The sequence below is a fragment of the Xyrauchen texanus genome, chromosome 11 (assembly GCF_025860055.1).
Source record: "Xyrauchen texanus isolate HMW12.3.18 chromosome 11, RBS_HiC_50CHRs, whole genome shotgun sequence".
Lineage (NCBI taxonomy): Eukaryota > Metazoa > Chordata > Actinopteri > Cypriniformes > Catostomidae > Xyrauchen > Xyrauchen texanus.
In genome coordinates, this window is record NC_068286.1 from 3,227,078 (window position 1) to 3,243,672 (window position 16,595).

A 16,595-nucleotide genomic window follows, 5' to 3' on the forward strand; every position below is an offset into this window, starting at 1 on the left:
AGTGTGAAGTTCTTCATGAGTATTTATAAAAGGTGTTGCAGAAAAGCAGAAATGAACATTCAGACGTGTGAAAACTGAACAGAGAACACAACTGAACAAATGATCAGATCAACATCACGCCACACAGACAAAGAAATACATGGAACAAAAGGCAGATATTTCATGAATAAAATTCAACATTAAAGTTGTGATCATGTAATATCAGTGACTCACCTGCTGCAATCATGAGCAGAAATATCAAAGGAAGAGGAGGAGCCATACTGATGACATCATAACATAAAAGTATATATGAAACAGCATTAATCTTTGAAATTGATTTCATAAAGCACATGTATACTGTAGTATGTATTTACAGCTGCATGAACTGCTCATAGTGTCAGTGAAAGCTTTCAGTGACGCTTTGTTTAAATGAACTGATCATTGATGCTCAAGATATTTCTCATGTCAGGATTCTTGTGTCATATGAGCTTCATCTATTGCAATAATCAACAATATTCACTTATCTATAAATGAGTTTGTCTTACCGTGTTCAGTTCAATTCGATCTCCAGCGAGAAAAGACAAGAGTTTATTAGCACATCCACTTTATAGCTTTAATCTGATGGACTGTTTGTGGTTTTATCAGTTCTTTAAATACAGCAGCGGAAATATCTCTGCCCCTCCCCTCACATCCACATCACTGACCTCAAACATCTTACAGCAAAATAACATTGTAGCAGCGGGGAAGTGGTCAAGCGTCCATCTGGGGAAGAAAGCGGTAAGGGCGCTTGCACCTGAGCCAAATTATGTCTAACACCTGTCTCTAATTTCAGTGAGCACTGGGAGAGCGACATAAAAACGGCCACAGAACCTCCAGCCGGAGATAGAGACACGTGTCAGTCTAGTGTTGGTGTGTACAGAGGTCCTGCATGTTTGTTGAATGCTGTAAATATAAAAGATGTGAACACTGCTGTGGCCATTAAAAGTCTGCTTAGGAAAAGAACTCTACTTCTTCGTTTCCTCATTGCCCATCACGACTCGTTCTACATATATCAACTTCAATATAAAAAGTTATTTCCAGCATATGTTTTGAGGAATCTGTTTTCATATTTTTTAGTTTATGTTTAAATCTCAGTTTCAGTTTATTATCATCTGAACCCCCTGAGGAGTCTTAACTGACCGTCTTTACCTGTTAACAAACCTGTGGTGATATAATAAAGTGGGGTAGATATTAGATTACAATGATAACATGAATACACACATCTGTTTATGTTTATTGTTCCCCTGTTTCTTTATTACAGGTGTAATTACATCTTAATAACAAGAGATCTTGAAAAGAACAAACTCAAATGCTTTTCTAATGTTTCTCCTGTAGATGGCGATTGATACTGGTGGTAAATGAGGAAGTGGCCATCCCAGCAAAGCAGGAAGTGATGCAGATCAATGTTCATGTCAGTAAACATCAGATAGAGACCTCTGGTGGTGGTTTGAGGTTGTTGAACAAGTTCATGTGACACTTACAGTAATTACAAGTGAAATGTCCAACTTAAAAAAAGTGCAAGAGATACAAAAACAAGCTGATCTAAAAGACTGAAGTTGTGCAATGAAGATTTTTCTGTAATTAGGTTAAAATGACGTCTTCTGTAAACAGTGAAATGTCACAGCAGTGAGTTTGTATCCTATTGAACATCACTTCAGGAGTTGTTTTAATCCTCTGATTTATTTGAACACATGTGTGTATCAGCAACTTTTACACAGAACTTATTTTTATTTATGTCCACTGATATATCAGACTTCATAAGCTTTAAAGAAGTACAAATATAACACTTTAATAACTTATTGTTATGATCCCTGTCAATCATCCGAAGCTCCACCCACAGAAGTGATGAAAGGATTTGATTGGTTGTGCTCCGCCTCTTATTGCATCATCTTCCTGTTGGGCTGAACAAACAATAAGACAGAGAAGGACTGATTAAAACACATTAGCAAACAATATTCACAAACTTTATTATAAATGTGAGGATAAAATTAAATGAATATGTTTGTAGTCTTGTCAACACTTTTAGTCTTTGTGAAACTCGTTATATAAATAAGAATGATGAATAAACTATTAACTAAACATTGATTAATTATAGTCAAATGCAGTGGACATGAATAGTAATAAAATACTGTTACAGAGAAATGTCCATTTGTATTTGAATATTATTGACTGTTATTACTGTTGACTGATGATCAGGACAGTTTTGTTGTTTATTAACAGTATTGAGAAGATGTGAGATTGTAATTGTGATCAACAGTCTGTGTGAGAGACAGAGATTATAAATACAATCTCTCACTGTAGAAACTGACTTGAAATCCTCAATAATGTCTCTTTGCTCTTGAGACTCACTGTGATTGTGTTGTACACATCATCAGAAGATCTGGTCTTGAGATCAAGAGTTGTGTATGTGTCATCACAGCGATCAGCAGTCTATAGAGAAACAGAGAGAGAAGAAATGATTACAAATATTACAAATATAATCTGTCTTGTTCAGAAGAACTTTATGTCATTCAGTTCAATCACTCGACTTCTTTTAATGAAGAACTTCAACACCGAATACTGAAGAATCAGATCCAGTATTTGCACTCATATGAATTATACTCTTAATATCTCTGTACAGTTAATAGTGACTATAAAAATAACAGTTGTTTTCTTATTTTGTAGTTCTGTGATCATCTCACCTCATTCTCCTTTATAGCAGATCTTCTGTTCATTCTTTCTCTCTTACTGTCCAAAACAATCACAAATAAAACACTTTATTGTTGCATATATGACATGTAATATTCCTCGACTGGAGCTCAACTCATCTGATTTCTTCTGATGTTGGAGATGTTACACATGATTCAATTGTGTGTTTAGAGTCTGAACTCACATTATAAACAGGATGATGAAGATGATGAAGATGATGATTATTGTTCCACCCACTGTGATCCCCATCACTACATGCCAACCAGATCTATAACGGACTGATAGAAGAAGAACATGAAGATGAATTCTCAAACTGAAGAGAGATGTGAAGTTATACAGGTGTGATCTAGTATGAATCAAATCTTTACTCAAAAAACACCATCACAAGCGATCCTCCCTATGCCCTAAACTCACTCCGAAGTGCAGAATCCTTGAAGTGGGTACTCTGAAGGAAACATGGCTTTACTGTATGAATGTACCCTTCGCTTACAGTCTTGTGAAAGGCCCTTCGAGAAAAGATTAATTTGATCACTTTTGTTTTGAATGAGCTTTCGAGCAGCATCCCCTTCCACAGCTGTGCCCTTCAAGGGAGCAAAAAATACAGTTTTGAAATCCCCCGGAGCATTGAAGGGCCATTACCTCAGACAGGTAACAGGTCAGATAAAAAATCCACTCCATGTATTGTGTTGCAAGTACATCAAAAGAACAACATCCGATATCTTCTGCATTTCCGACATCACGCACATGCAGTGTAGACAGATTTGTATGAATTATAATGGGATCATAAACCGTAGTGTTGCTTTCAGAGATAGAAATTAAATTAGTCTTATATAGTATACTCCCATTAACTGAAGGAGCTGTCTGGTTCAGCAAAAGCCAGTTTGTTGATGACAGAATACAGTAAAATAACATTATATGTATATTAAAAGAAATAAAGAGAAAGTAATATAAGAAGTGTAAGTTATGATGACTGGATGAAATTAAGGTGCAGAGATGAAAGTGAAAAGAGTGATGAGAAAATAAAAGCATTAGAGCCCATTAACAAAAAAGACACTATGCCGTTACCAGGGTGATACCACAGTACTGAATGATTATTATATTAATTTATGACACTGTCATGGTACTCTAAGGTACTTTAAATAATACCATGGTTTTACTATGACACGTGTCATAAACATGGGGTCATCACAGACCATGTCTGAAAATAAATAAATAAACAAGTATAATATCATGGTGCTTTTTGTGAGAAATATAACAGAAAATGGCTATTACTTGTCAGAAAGGGGAATAAAATGATGTACAGTACATAATACAAGAAAAATGTTCAAATAGCAAAGAAATTAATTAAGTATATATAATTACTACTCAATACATCAGTGCCATTTTCCTTCCTTCTGCCCCTGCTAAGGTCTGTAAACATCACTGTAAAGGTGTGATCTAGTACAAATCAAATCTTTACCTGTCACTAATACGGCAGCTGATCTCTGAGATCCATGTTGATTCTGAGTCACACAGTAGAAGAATCCACTCTGTAGTGCACTGTAACTCTGTCCCGATCCAACAGATGAACTTTCATTCACCTTAAACCAGGTGTAGTTCAGAACAGGTGGGTTTGAATCACTGCTGCAGGTCAGATTCACTGAATCACCCAAAACTATTTCACCAGATCCACTGATGGACACTGAGACATTCCTGGGAGAGTCTAAAACAACCCAAAGAAAATGTATAATCATGTTTTGAGATTGATAATCCAGTGTTCCCCTTCTGTCACTCACTCAACATTGTGTCGATAAAGTGACACTAGGGGTCACTTTTGAGAGCCCGAGACACCTTCAGATCTTTGAGAAAAGGCCAATGAGAAGTAGGCGAATTGCTGATCTAAATTTGCATGCCACTCCCCACATACAGGTATAAAAGAGTCCTGGGCAACGGATTTAGTCAGATTTTTTCTTCGAGCCGAGCGATTGTATTAACAGCTGAGCTGAATACCACTGCCATTCCACTCACCTTCAATGAAAGCTCTTCGAGCCTGGCTGTTGGATATAAGGCGCACTAACAGCGGTTCCTCTCCACTCTGCACTGTCGCTGCAGATTACACCCCTGGGAGCTTCTACATCGCTTAAAGAGCTATATCCCCTCTAAAAAAAAAAAGAGTATATTTTCTCTGAAAGAGTAGACGTTGAACGTCTTTTTCAAGACGCATCTTTCTGGTTACCTCTCCGCTCTAGACGGCCACAAACGCTGCCTCGCATGTCTGGGCACGGATCACGTTGAGAAAGCGTTTGTGGATGGTTCATGTTCTCACTGAGAGAACATCACCATGGCAATGTTGCGGTCGCGGCTTTCTTTCTCGTGGAAAAAGCCACTTCAGCTGACCCCGCACCGGTCCTCCTACCTACGGGTACGAGGCCGCCCGGTTGACGCTAAAAGCAATTTGGGGGCTTCAGCGGGTTCAGTTCCACCAGGTAAATCCCTACGGACCGTCCACTCCCCGGTATGCTCACTTGCCTCCATCCAGTTCTGGTATAAGATTGACGGCTTGCTCCAATGCCAGCCTAAAGTCTCTCTCGGGACTTGCGAGATGGATAAGATGTCAATCGCTGCTTCAGAGAGCGTTCTGGCTGCCGCCTTCGGGTGTGGCAGCCCGGTCTGAGGCCGACGCGGAGCTGACCACCATGCTTGCCCGGGCCACTGTGAGTGTGGGGCACGAGTGTGCAGCGTCCGCTCTGCACGTTCCATCAGGCCAAAGCGCTGAAAAAGCTGCACAAGGTAGTTCTGGTCCCAGTGCGCTACAAGAGCTGCGCTCGGTCGACTGACCTCGCACTCTGTGTTACCAAGGTCACAGCACGCGCACTCGGGCAGACCATGTCCACACTTGTGGTCCAGGAGTGCCACCTGTGGCTGAACTTGGTCGAGGTGATGGAAGCGGACAAGGCACAGTTCCTGAATGCACCCATCTCCCAGGTCGGCCTCTTAGGCGACACCTGTGAGGACTTCACCCAGCAGTTCTTGGCGGGGAGACAACAAGCGGAGGCCACCTAATGCATTTTGTCCTGAAGCGGCTAAAGAGTGTGCACCCGTCTGTACGCCGAGGGCATCCCCTGTGGCAAAGACCCCTAGAAAGGCTCCCCAACACCCCCGAGACGTGATGTCCATGGATAGAGAGGACTGCAGGAACTCCAGAGCTGGTATCCAGACCACTCCCCCCCTGCTAGAGGGCTGGGAGGTAAATATTTTGTTCCCTTTTTTCTGTTCGCCGCACCCCCTCTGGGCTGCAGCACCCAACTTGTCAAGAAAAAGAGCAGTTTCCTCTCTCCTCGGTGCTCACAGTCGCCGACCCGCAGCCTCCAGGCACTGAACCTTGCAGCCCAGGCATCATGAACGCTGTTTCCCGCCTTCATGTACCCAGCTGCATAACACGTCCCTCATCCCTGGCCGGCCGGTGGAGACGAGTCTAGACGAGGATGAACCTCCCTAGACCGTGCCTCCCTCCCTCGCGGGACCTCTCTGTGGTCCTTCTAGGCCTACGGGGATTCCCATTCGAGCCTCTAAAAAAATCAGTTGAGCTGTAGGCCGTCTCTTTGAAGACCACCCTCCTGACCACGCTCACTTCCATCAGAGGGTCGGAGACCTGCAGCCACTCTCTGCTAGTGAAGAGTGCCTAGAGTTCAGTCCGGGAGACCCTCACGTGATCCTGACATGCAAGCAGACCCAGCCTTATCGTTGCTGTGTCTGGTGCGTGCTTTACGCACCTAGTTGGATGGCACACAGAGCCTTAGACACTCTGAGCAGCTCTTTGTCTGCTTCGTTAGACAGCGGAAAGGGAATGCTGTCTACCACAGAGGCTTGCCCATAGGGTCATGGATGCCCCTTGCGGGATCGAGCACACTCCACGAGCAGTATGGCTTTCTTGTGGGAATTGGCTAATGGCACCTCTCTAGCAGACATATGTAGGAAAGCAGGCTGGGCAACACCCAATACCTTGGAGATTCTGTAATCTCCGGGTTGAGCCGGTTCATCCAGTGTTCTTTCAGGTACGAACAGGTAAGTAAGTTTCATTACATGGACAGCTGGCCGGGTGTAGCACTTGTGTATAGTGCATTTCCCTCCAAGTGTGTGAAGTCGTGCGCTCTTTTCTCCCATGCGTGTTCCCGATTTGTTATCCCTGGATGTTCTTCCTACTAGCAGTTTGACTCACGAATTCAGTGGAGGAATTCATAGTCAGACCCAGTACATATATGAACGTACCCGATACTGAGGTAAGTGCTCCACAGTTTTTCGGTTTCCCAGATAACCTTCTGTGATGTATCTTCCACTGTACAGTCTACCTCTATCTCGGCAGACCCGCGTCTCCCTTGGCAGAGCCCTCTGTCCCAGGTTGTGGTGTCTTGAAGCAACTCCTGCCCCATGATGGGTAGGATCTACCTCCATGCCTCTTCCACATGCGGCATAAAACATTCAGCCCATGTGTCGTATTCGCCACTCTTTACCCCCCTTCAGGGCAGGGTGTGGCCTCCGCATGGTCTTTTCACCCTGAAAGAATAGGGACGGAAAAGAACACCTTCACCAGCGCATTGCATGAGCATTAAAGGCCCCAGCCAAATCCATTCTTCTGTGGAGAGGTAAATATAGAGAGAAAAGGCAGCGGCTGACATGGCCCACTCCCATAATTGGCAAACGTCCCCTTCCCCCACTCTTCAGGGTTATGGGGAAGCACACAACGTTTTGGGGGTGCCTGGGGAGTGACAGAAGGGGAACATCTTAGTTACTGTCATAACCTCCATTCCCTGATGGAGGGAATGAGACGTTGTGTCCCTCTTGCCATTGAATGAACTACACCACTGTAGTGGATGGGACCTTGTCTTGGCTCCTCAGTGTAAAAACCTGACTAAATCCGCTACCCAGGGCTCCTTTATACCCGTGATGCGGGGAGTGGCATGCAAATTTAGATTGCCAATTCTCCTACTCATTGGCCTTTTCTCAAAGATTTGAAGATGTATCGGGCTCTCAAGAGCGACCCCTTGTGTCACTTCATTGACACAATGTCTCGTTCTCTCCATCAGGGAACGGAGGTTATGACAGTAATCAAGACGATATGTTACAACAGTTACTGCAACATCATAAACTCACACATGACATTTAAAGTGACAGCAGCAGAGTATTTCTCTCCAACTTCATTTCTGGACTTGCACTTGTATTCTCCACTGTGATCAGAGCGGATACTTGTGATGCTGTAGATTTCTCCAGATCCTACAATTATATTCTCCTTAAACCAGGTGTAGATCAGAACAGGTGGGTTTGAATCACTGCTGCAGGTCAGATTCACTGAATCACCCAAAACTATTTCACCAGATGTACTCATGGACACTGAGACAGTCTTTGGAGAATCTACAAGTGAAATAATTGATATGTTTCAGTCTATTACTGATAGTCTTCAAGTTGAAGTTTTTACAGTATATTGATTTGCTTATTTTATTCTCAGTTTTACAAATGGTCTGTGTATTTAGAGACACCTGAACAACAGATTTACATTTATGATATTTCATGTGCATTTTTCAGATTCTCCAATAATACACTTAAAATTTTCTCACCATTGACCAGAGAAATGTGTTCCACAATCTAGTGATCTTCCTCACTGTATTCTATAGCAGCATCCGAACTGAAATGAAGTCTCGTTAGAGACAGCGCAACGATGAGAAGAACAACACGCTTCTCTAATCAGCATAAATATACATAACACACATTTACAGGTGAAATAGTCCGTTTACTGTTATTTTAAACTGTTTTTATTGAACTGATTTTAGAAGTATATTTTTAATAGAAAATGTTCTTGCTACGTCGCATCTTGGATTTATTTTTCCTCCGAGCTCATCACAGTGAATTCTTTGATTGTCTACACAGGTAAGGATTCATACGATGATATTTTAGGAGGCAGGGTGTTGAACAGCCTTCGTGTCGGGTGAGCGTCTATGATGTCTTAAAATGCTGACTCTGGAGAAACTCACTTGATTGTGGAACAGACACATGTAGTCTTGAACTCTGTATATGTACTTACATTTAACATTGAGATCAACATGAGGTGATGTGAGATTGTGTCCGTGTACAGCACAGCTATATCTGCCTGCATCCTCTCTTCTGACTGACTGCAGGAGGAGTTTATTGTTTCTCTCAGTTAATGACTGTGTGTTTTTCCTCCAGATGAATGTTGTTCTGTCAGACAGATTACAGGTGCTTTTACATGTCAGACTGACTGTATCTCCCTCTGTCACGCTCTCAGGAGACTCCACATGAAGATCTGACAACAACAACACTTGACATCTGGATATATTGTGGATGAAGATTTCTTTCCCAGAATATAACTGATCTTAAATGGAGATCATAAACCCAAATAAAAACAATCAAGACTGAATTGTGAAAAATGATACCTGTGATATTAAGAGTCACTCCAGGATAACCAGTCCATCTTCCATCAGTTTTATCAGTAATGAATCTGAAATAGTACTCGTGTGAATCCTTCTGTGTCACATCATTCAGTCTGATGGTGCAGATCTGCTGTTTATCTCCCAGATACTGAATCCTCTGACTGTATTCAGGGTCATTAGACAGATCTGGAGGATCGACACAATTTTTGAACAATTTGGTCCAGAACACTTTCTCGATCTTATATCCAGGAGGGTATTTATAAGTGCAGGACATTATCACTGATGACCCCTTTAGTGCACAGATGTATTTAGAGCTGTAACTCACACCCCAATCATCAGCACTATAAACCCCTGAAAAATAAGTTATCATTTGATTTATTAGACAATACTATAAAACTTTAACATACATTTTAAACACTTATTGCACATGAACACTTTATAACACAGTATCTTCTCAAACTCTTGACTGTTGATGTGATAAATGAGTGTGAAGTTCTTCATGAGTTTTTATAAAATGTGTTGCAGAAAAGCAGAAATGAACATTCAGACGTGTGAAAACTGAACAGAGAACACAACTGAACAAATGATCAGATCAACATCACGCCACACAGACAAAGAAATACATGGAACAAAAGGCAGATATTTCATGAATAAAATTCAACATTAAAGTTGTGATCATGTAATATCAGTGACTCACCTGCTGCAATCATGAGCAGAAATATCAAAGGAAGAGGAGGAGCCATACTGATGACATCATAACATAAAAGTATATATGAAACAGCATTAATCTTTGAAATTGATTTCATAAAGCACATGTATACTGTAGTATGTATTTACAGCTGCATGACCTGCTCATAGTGTCAGTGAAAGCTTTCAGTGACGCTTGTTTAAATGAACTGATCATTGATGCTCAAGATATTTCTCATGTCAGGATTCTTGTGTCATATGAGCTTCATCTATTGCAATAATCAACAATATTCACTTATCTATAAATGAGTTTGTCTTACCGTGTTCAGTTCAATTCGATCTCCAGCGAGAAAAGACAAGAGTTTATTAGCACATCCACTTTATAGCTTTAATCTGATGGACTGTTTGTGTTTTTAACAGTTCTTTAAATACAGCAGCGGAAATATCTCTGCCCCTCCCCTCACATCCACATCACTGACCTCAAACATCTTACAGCAAAATAACATCAACTTCAATATAGGAAGTTATTTCCATGTTTTGAGGAATCTGTTTTCATATTTTGTAGTTTAAATCTCAGTTTAAGTTTATTATCATCTGAACCCCCTGAGGAGTCTTAACTGACCGTCTTTACCTGTTAACAAACCTGTGGTGATATAATAAAGTGGGGTAGATATTAGATTACAATGATAACATGAATACACACATCTGTTTATGTTTATTGTTCCCCTGTTTCTTTATTACAGGTGAAATTACATCTTAATAACAAGAGATCTTGAAAAGAACAAACTCAAATGCTTTTCTAATGTTTGTCCTGTAGATGGCGATTGATACTGGTGGTAAATGAGGAAGTGGCCATCCCACAAAGCTCAACAGAAGAAGAACATTTAAACATAGTGACAGTCCTTCTTGCAGTCTAATCTGTGTCTTTATTTCCTTATTTTACAGATCAAACCATCTCAGATGCTCCTGGATTGATGCAGGTAACAATTACTCTTCTGCAACATCTCAACATCCAGTTCAAGAACATCATCAGAATGTGCTGGAAGATCCTCTTGTGAGCTGATTTCACTTTCAGGTGTAACAGCACTTACTGTATTTACTGATGTAAATTTCATCATGATGTAATTCAGGAGACGAGAGAGATGAATCTAAGTGTATCAGAGTTATTTATTGAAACTCAAGAGTATCTCAGGCTACGTCTACATTAATCCGGATACATTTGAAAATTGCGTTTTCGTTTCAAAACGCTCTCCGTGCACACAAGCGTTTTCAAGGGTTTTTCAAAATTTGCTCGTCCACACTGAAACTTACTAAAATGCTTAAATCATGTTTCTGTGCATGTGGAAAATCCTTGTTGGATGTGCGGTCTGAAATGCAACAGACACCAATTCCGAGTAAACTTCCCTTTGCCTTTGAAGGAACGCATTGTGATGGTTGTACATAGTGACATTTATTTTTTATCAACTCTATCAAAGCGAGTATCAAGTACAACAGTGCCGCTATAACATGGGTCGCCATCTTGATTGTTTTGGTTGGATAAATCACATGACTGCTTCATATGACAACAAATACATCATCATTGTTTATTTACAGTATGGGGGTCATGCGCAACAAACTTCCGTATTCCGTAAAATAGGTCACAACGCTTCCAGTTCTGTACGTTCTACACTGACATGGTGCTGTTTTACTCAAGATGCCGTCAGGAACTACCAAAGATGAGCATAACCAATGTCCTTCGCATATGCAGGTTGACATCTAAAACTGCTGCCACCAAAATGGTTAAGGGTTTTAAGCTATATGCTTCCTCATACATATGCTTCCGTGACTACGAGGGTATGTAGTAGTCCTGAATGGAAATGCAGTTCAACATATTACCTAGTCTTATATATGGATCTACATAATCACATTGTTAATTTTTTCACCAGTATCAAATAAAGACAGGCTGACTGGTGTTGTCAGCATCAGGGCAACCTGTCACAGGTTTATGAGGAAAAGTGAGAAGCCACACAGGCGGAGAGTAATGTTAGGGATGGTTTGGGTGTTCTGTTCGAGTTCTCAGTCTGTTCCAGTTCAGGGACAGTTTTATCAAGCCTTTCAGAGTTGGAATAAGAATAGACAAATTCCCTTTGTTATCCTGAGACACTTGGTAAATGCATGCAGATTTGTTCCAAGTTCATTGTTGTTGTTTTTCTACTTGTTAAAAGACTAGTATAGTGAGGTCACTGGGGTATAGTTGACTGACTGTAAATCCTTGATTCTTGAATGCCACATATTATTCCATGTTATTCATAACCAGGCCTTCCAAAATAAAAATCCCTCAATTACACACAGTATTAACAAATGATGTTATTGTATTTATTGTATTAATTGCATTGGCAAACTTGTTCCAGCAACCTAACTAGACTGATTCTCAAATCAATGTCAGTGTTTGTAAAAACGTCTCTCCATATACTTTTGTACGGATTGTTCTTCGGGATTCGGACCGTGTCATGCTCGTATCAAATTAGTGCTTGTGTGCAACCACAATGTTGCTTTGCTGTTTCAAACAGCACATTATTCAGAGCTTGATGTGCAGGTTGTGCCCCCTGTCCACTCCTGCAATGAGACAGAGCAGCAATGGCAAAAGCCCAGAACAGCTTTAAGTGTTGAGACGCAACTCCTGGTATTAGTGATATTAAAATATAAACAATAAGACAACTGTATTGGAAGCATGTGTTGTCAATGTCACAGTCCAACTTGTAAAGATCATGAACCTTAGAAGGACAGCAATGAATTATTAAATGCAATTTGTTTGCTCTCATTATTTTGACATAGGCAGTCATAGGTAATATGTCACATACTTTGCCTGACTAGTTAGTTGTGTTATTTATTTCCTTTTAATTTTCTTGTTGATATTATTTTTGTTGTTGTTGTTGTTGTTGTTGTTTGTCAGGGAGTGAAAACCTGGGCCAATAAACAAAATGGTCATCATAAGACAAAGACCCACCCGGCTCATGGAAGGAGGAATCAGGTGAGTTAGTTCCACCTTAAAAGCTTGATAGTCACACTGGATATGGCCTATAAGATTGAGGCTGCCACAAGCGAGCAGGCAGCGGAACAAGAGAGGCATCAGCTCTGTAGGCCTAGGACCACCTCCTCACGTTTTAGAGAGGTGTGTTTTGTCAAGGGAGTGAGTTCTGCAGAGTCTCTTGCAGAAAGAATCCTCAAAGGAACAAGGCAGACAGCAGAAATGAAAAGAGGTGCAGACATGCAGTTTGAGGCAGCAGTGGAGTACTGCATGTCAACTACACACCCTGTGGCCTCATCATCCACCCTGATGCCCCTTGGCTTGGTGCCTCACTAGATGGCTTGATTTACGATCCATTCACACAGCCACCATTTGGATTGGTTGAGATAAAGTGCCCTAATGTGAAGAACTATGTGGACTGTAAATACCTTCAAATTCAGCATGGCATTTTAGCACACCGTGAAAGCCACTCATATTACTGGCAGGTGCAGGGGCAACTGTTGATCACTGGCCTGCAATGGTGCGATTTTGTGATCTGTGCCCAGGATGACATGCTGGTACAGTGTATATATGCTGACCCGAAGGTAACAGCAAACATCATAGAGAGGGTGGACCAGTTTTATTTTAATGTGTATATGCAAAAGTACCTGTCTTTGTCCAAAATGTTGTAATGATTGATGTAGGACTCAAGATGGTGCTGAGTATGGCTTCTGCGTTGCAAGATCCGACACAACACTGCAGTTTTTTGTTTGTTTTGTTTACAGTTCTTTGTTTTTTTGTCTTGGATGTTGTCTGCCTTATTGTATATGACAGACATTGGTTCTGCAATTACACACTGAAAACCGGACTTCAAATTCCTCAATGCTGACCTGCTGTTTACAAACACCCCAGCAGAGCCCTTTGTCTGGGCAGCCCAGCCGCGGAAACGCAGAAGGAAAGGGGGAAAAAGAGCCGCTGTTTTCATCGGAGTAAGACGCCGTGCAAATCAACCCCCACTACCCATTATTCTTCTTGCAAACATTCAATCTCTGGACAACAAGCTCTGCAAGTTGAGAGTGCGGATCTCTTTCCAATGAGAGACGAGGGACTGCTGCATTATCTGCCTTAAGGAAACTTGGATGTCTGCGGATATTCCATACTCAGCCATTGAACCTGCGGGATTCTCCGTGCACCGAGCAGACAGAGCAAAAGACCTCTCAGGTAAAAGCAGAGGTGGTGGTGTATGTTTTATGATCAGCAAATCATGGTATGATCAGAGGAACGTACATTTTATCTCTTTCTGCTCTCCTGATCTGGAATTTCTCATGCTTCTGTGTCGACCATTCTGGCTACAGAGGGAATATCACTGCCGTGTACATCCCCCCACAAGCCGACACAGACCGGGCACTCAAGAAACTGTATGGGAGTATAAGTGAGCAGGAAACCACGCACCCTGTTGCCGTTGATACCGGGGACTTTAACAAAGCCAATTTTAAAACAATCGCACAAAAATACCACCAACACATCAGCTTCAACCCACGAGAGGACCAGGTTTTGGATCATTAATATTCTCCTTTCTGGGATGGCTAAAAATCCCTCCTCCGCTTAGAGGCAGAAACTGAAACAGGAAGCACCCACCCTCAGAATGATCCAGTGCTGGTTGGACCAATCAGACTCAATGCTACAAGACTGTTTTGACCACACGGACTGGGAGATGTTCCGGTCCGCCTCTGATGACAACATCGAGGTTACGCTGATAGCGTAATGCGTTTCATCAGCAAGTACGTAGAGGACATTGTTCCGACCAAAACAATACGGATCTACCCCAACCAGAAACCATGGGTTAAGAACGATTTTCGCACGGCACTTGATGCGTGGACCTCCGCTTTTAATTCCGGGAATGCGGAGGAGCATAAACAAGCCAGTTATACCCCCCGTAAAACTATCAGAGCAGCAAAACGCCAGTACAGGCACAAAATTGAAGGATCAACACCACCGATTCTAGAAGTATGTGGCAGGGAATTATTATCACGGACTACAAAGGGAATAAAAACTCAGCCGTGAGCTAAATACATTTTATGCTAGTTTCAAAGAAAATAACACCGCCCATGTGGAGAGAGCACTCGCAGCTGAAGCTACAGAGGTTAGTTCACTATCCATCTCTGTAGCGGATGTTACCCGATCCTTCTGACGGCTGAACATCCGTAAAGCCACAGGTCCAGGCGGCATTCCGAGCTGCGTCATCAGAGCATGCGCAAACCAACTGGCTGGAGTTTTTACGGATATTTTCAACCTGTTCCTCTCCTACATAAGGGACGCAGAGTTGAACAGTGTCCGACAGGTGGTAAATCGGCCGTTGTGAAATGGGGAATTGTACGAGGATCTGTGTACGCTGCGCGCCAGCTTAAAAAAACATTTTGTGGCCCGGGGACCGGCGCCCGTTCGTTCAGGGGGACCCACGGGGAAGATATGTGACGTGGAGGACCGCCTTGGGCGCAGTGGACCCCCGCCACGGGCGTTTAAAGGAAACCCCCTGAATATAGCATTTCCAATGCAGTTCAGCCTTTACCCACGTGATGGCGGCCTCACGTCCCACCTCTGGCTTAAATGAATGGGTGCCTTCACCATTCATATCGATGGCAGTCGGGCGCCTCTCGGGGCAGGGCTGTCCCTCATTCAATTTGTTGCACTGTGTTCTTTTAATGGGTGAGTGGGATGCAATGCTCCCTTAAGACCCCCATAGACCCCTGGGCCACCCTGGTTGTCCACGGACCCATTATCATCCCCCTGACCCACTATTTTACCCAAATTGACCAGGGAGACCCCCTGACCACCCTGAGGGGGCGGGGCTGTCCACTGACCCATTATCTTCCCCCTGACCCACTATTTTACCCAAATTGACCAGGAAGACACCTTGACCACCCTGAGGGGGAGGGGCTGTCCACAGACCCGCTAACTGCCCGCTAACCATCTATTTTGCACACAAACTGAGTCCACCAACAGACTAACTGCCCATTAGCAATTGCTTGTATAGCTGTATTTCCACCAACAGACTAACTACCTATTAGCAATTGATTGTATAGCTATATGTCCACCAACATACCACTGCCCATTCATTTGACTGTAAGTGGGACTACCCACGTACAATTTATTCAACAGACTATCTGCCCATTAGCAATTGATTGTATAGCTATATGTCCACCAACAGCCCACTGCCCATTCATTTGACTGTAAGTGGGACTACCCACGTACAATTTATTTGCATTGGCTGAAATCATCACTTGGTGGTCAGTGGAATTTATATGTTTTGAAGGGTGCAATTGTTCAGGGGAGTCCTACATTTCCACCAACAGACTAGCTGCCCATAAGCAATTGATTGTATAGCTGTATGTCCACCAACAGACTAACTGCCCATTAGCAATTGACTCTAAAGCTGTATGTCCACCAACAGACTAACTGCCCATTAGCAATTGATTGTATAGCTAAATGTCCACCAACAGACCACTGCCCATTCATTTGACTGTAAGTGGGACTACCCACGTACAATTTATTCAACAGACTATCTCCCCATTAGCAATTGAATGTTTAGCTCTATGTCCACCAACAGACCAACTTCCCATTAGCAATTGATTATATAGATGTATGTGTCCACCAACAGACAGCTGCCCATTCATTTGACTGGAAGTGGGACTACCCATGTACAATTTATTTGCATTGGCTGAAATCATCACTTGGTGGACTTCATTTTTATAACTCCTGGATAAAATTTTTGACATATAATCACATTTAGGTGA

At 42.2% G+C, this 16,595-nt stretch overlaps 1 protein-coding gene and 1 long non-coding RNA gene across 2 annotated transcripts in view; both read right to left on the bottom strand.

The window, feature by feature from the left end:
• Positions 1–16,595, bottom strand: part of LOC127652017 (B-cell receptor CD22-like) — a 68,780-nt gene that overhangs the window by 9,524 nt on the left and 42,661 nt on the right. The gene's annotated exons all lie outside the window — the stretch shown is intronic.
• Positions 1,267–2,745, bottom strand: LOC127651575 (uncharacterized). Its single transcript, XR_007971593.1, has 3 exons — positions 2,700–2,745; positions 2,368–2,448; positions 1,267–1,919 (listed from the first exon to the last, which is right to left on the bottom strand). It is a non-coding gene; the product is annotated as an uncharacterized LOC127651575 (long non-coding RNA).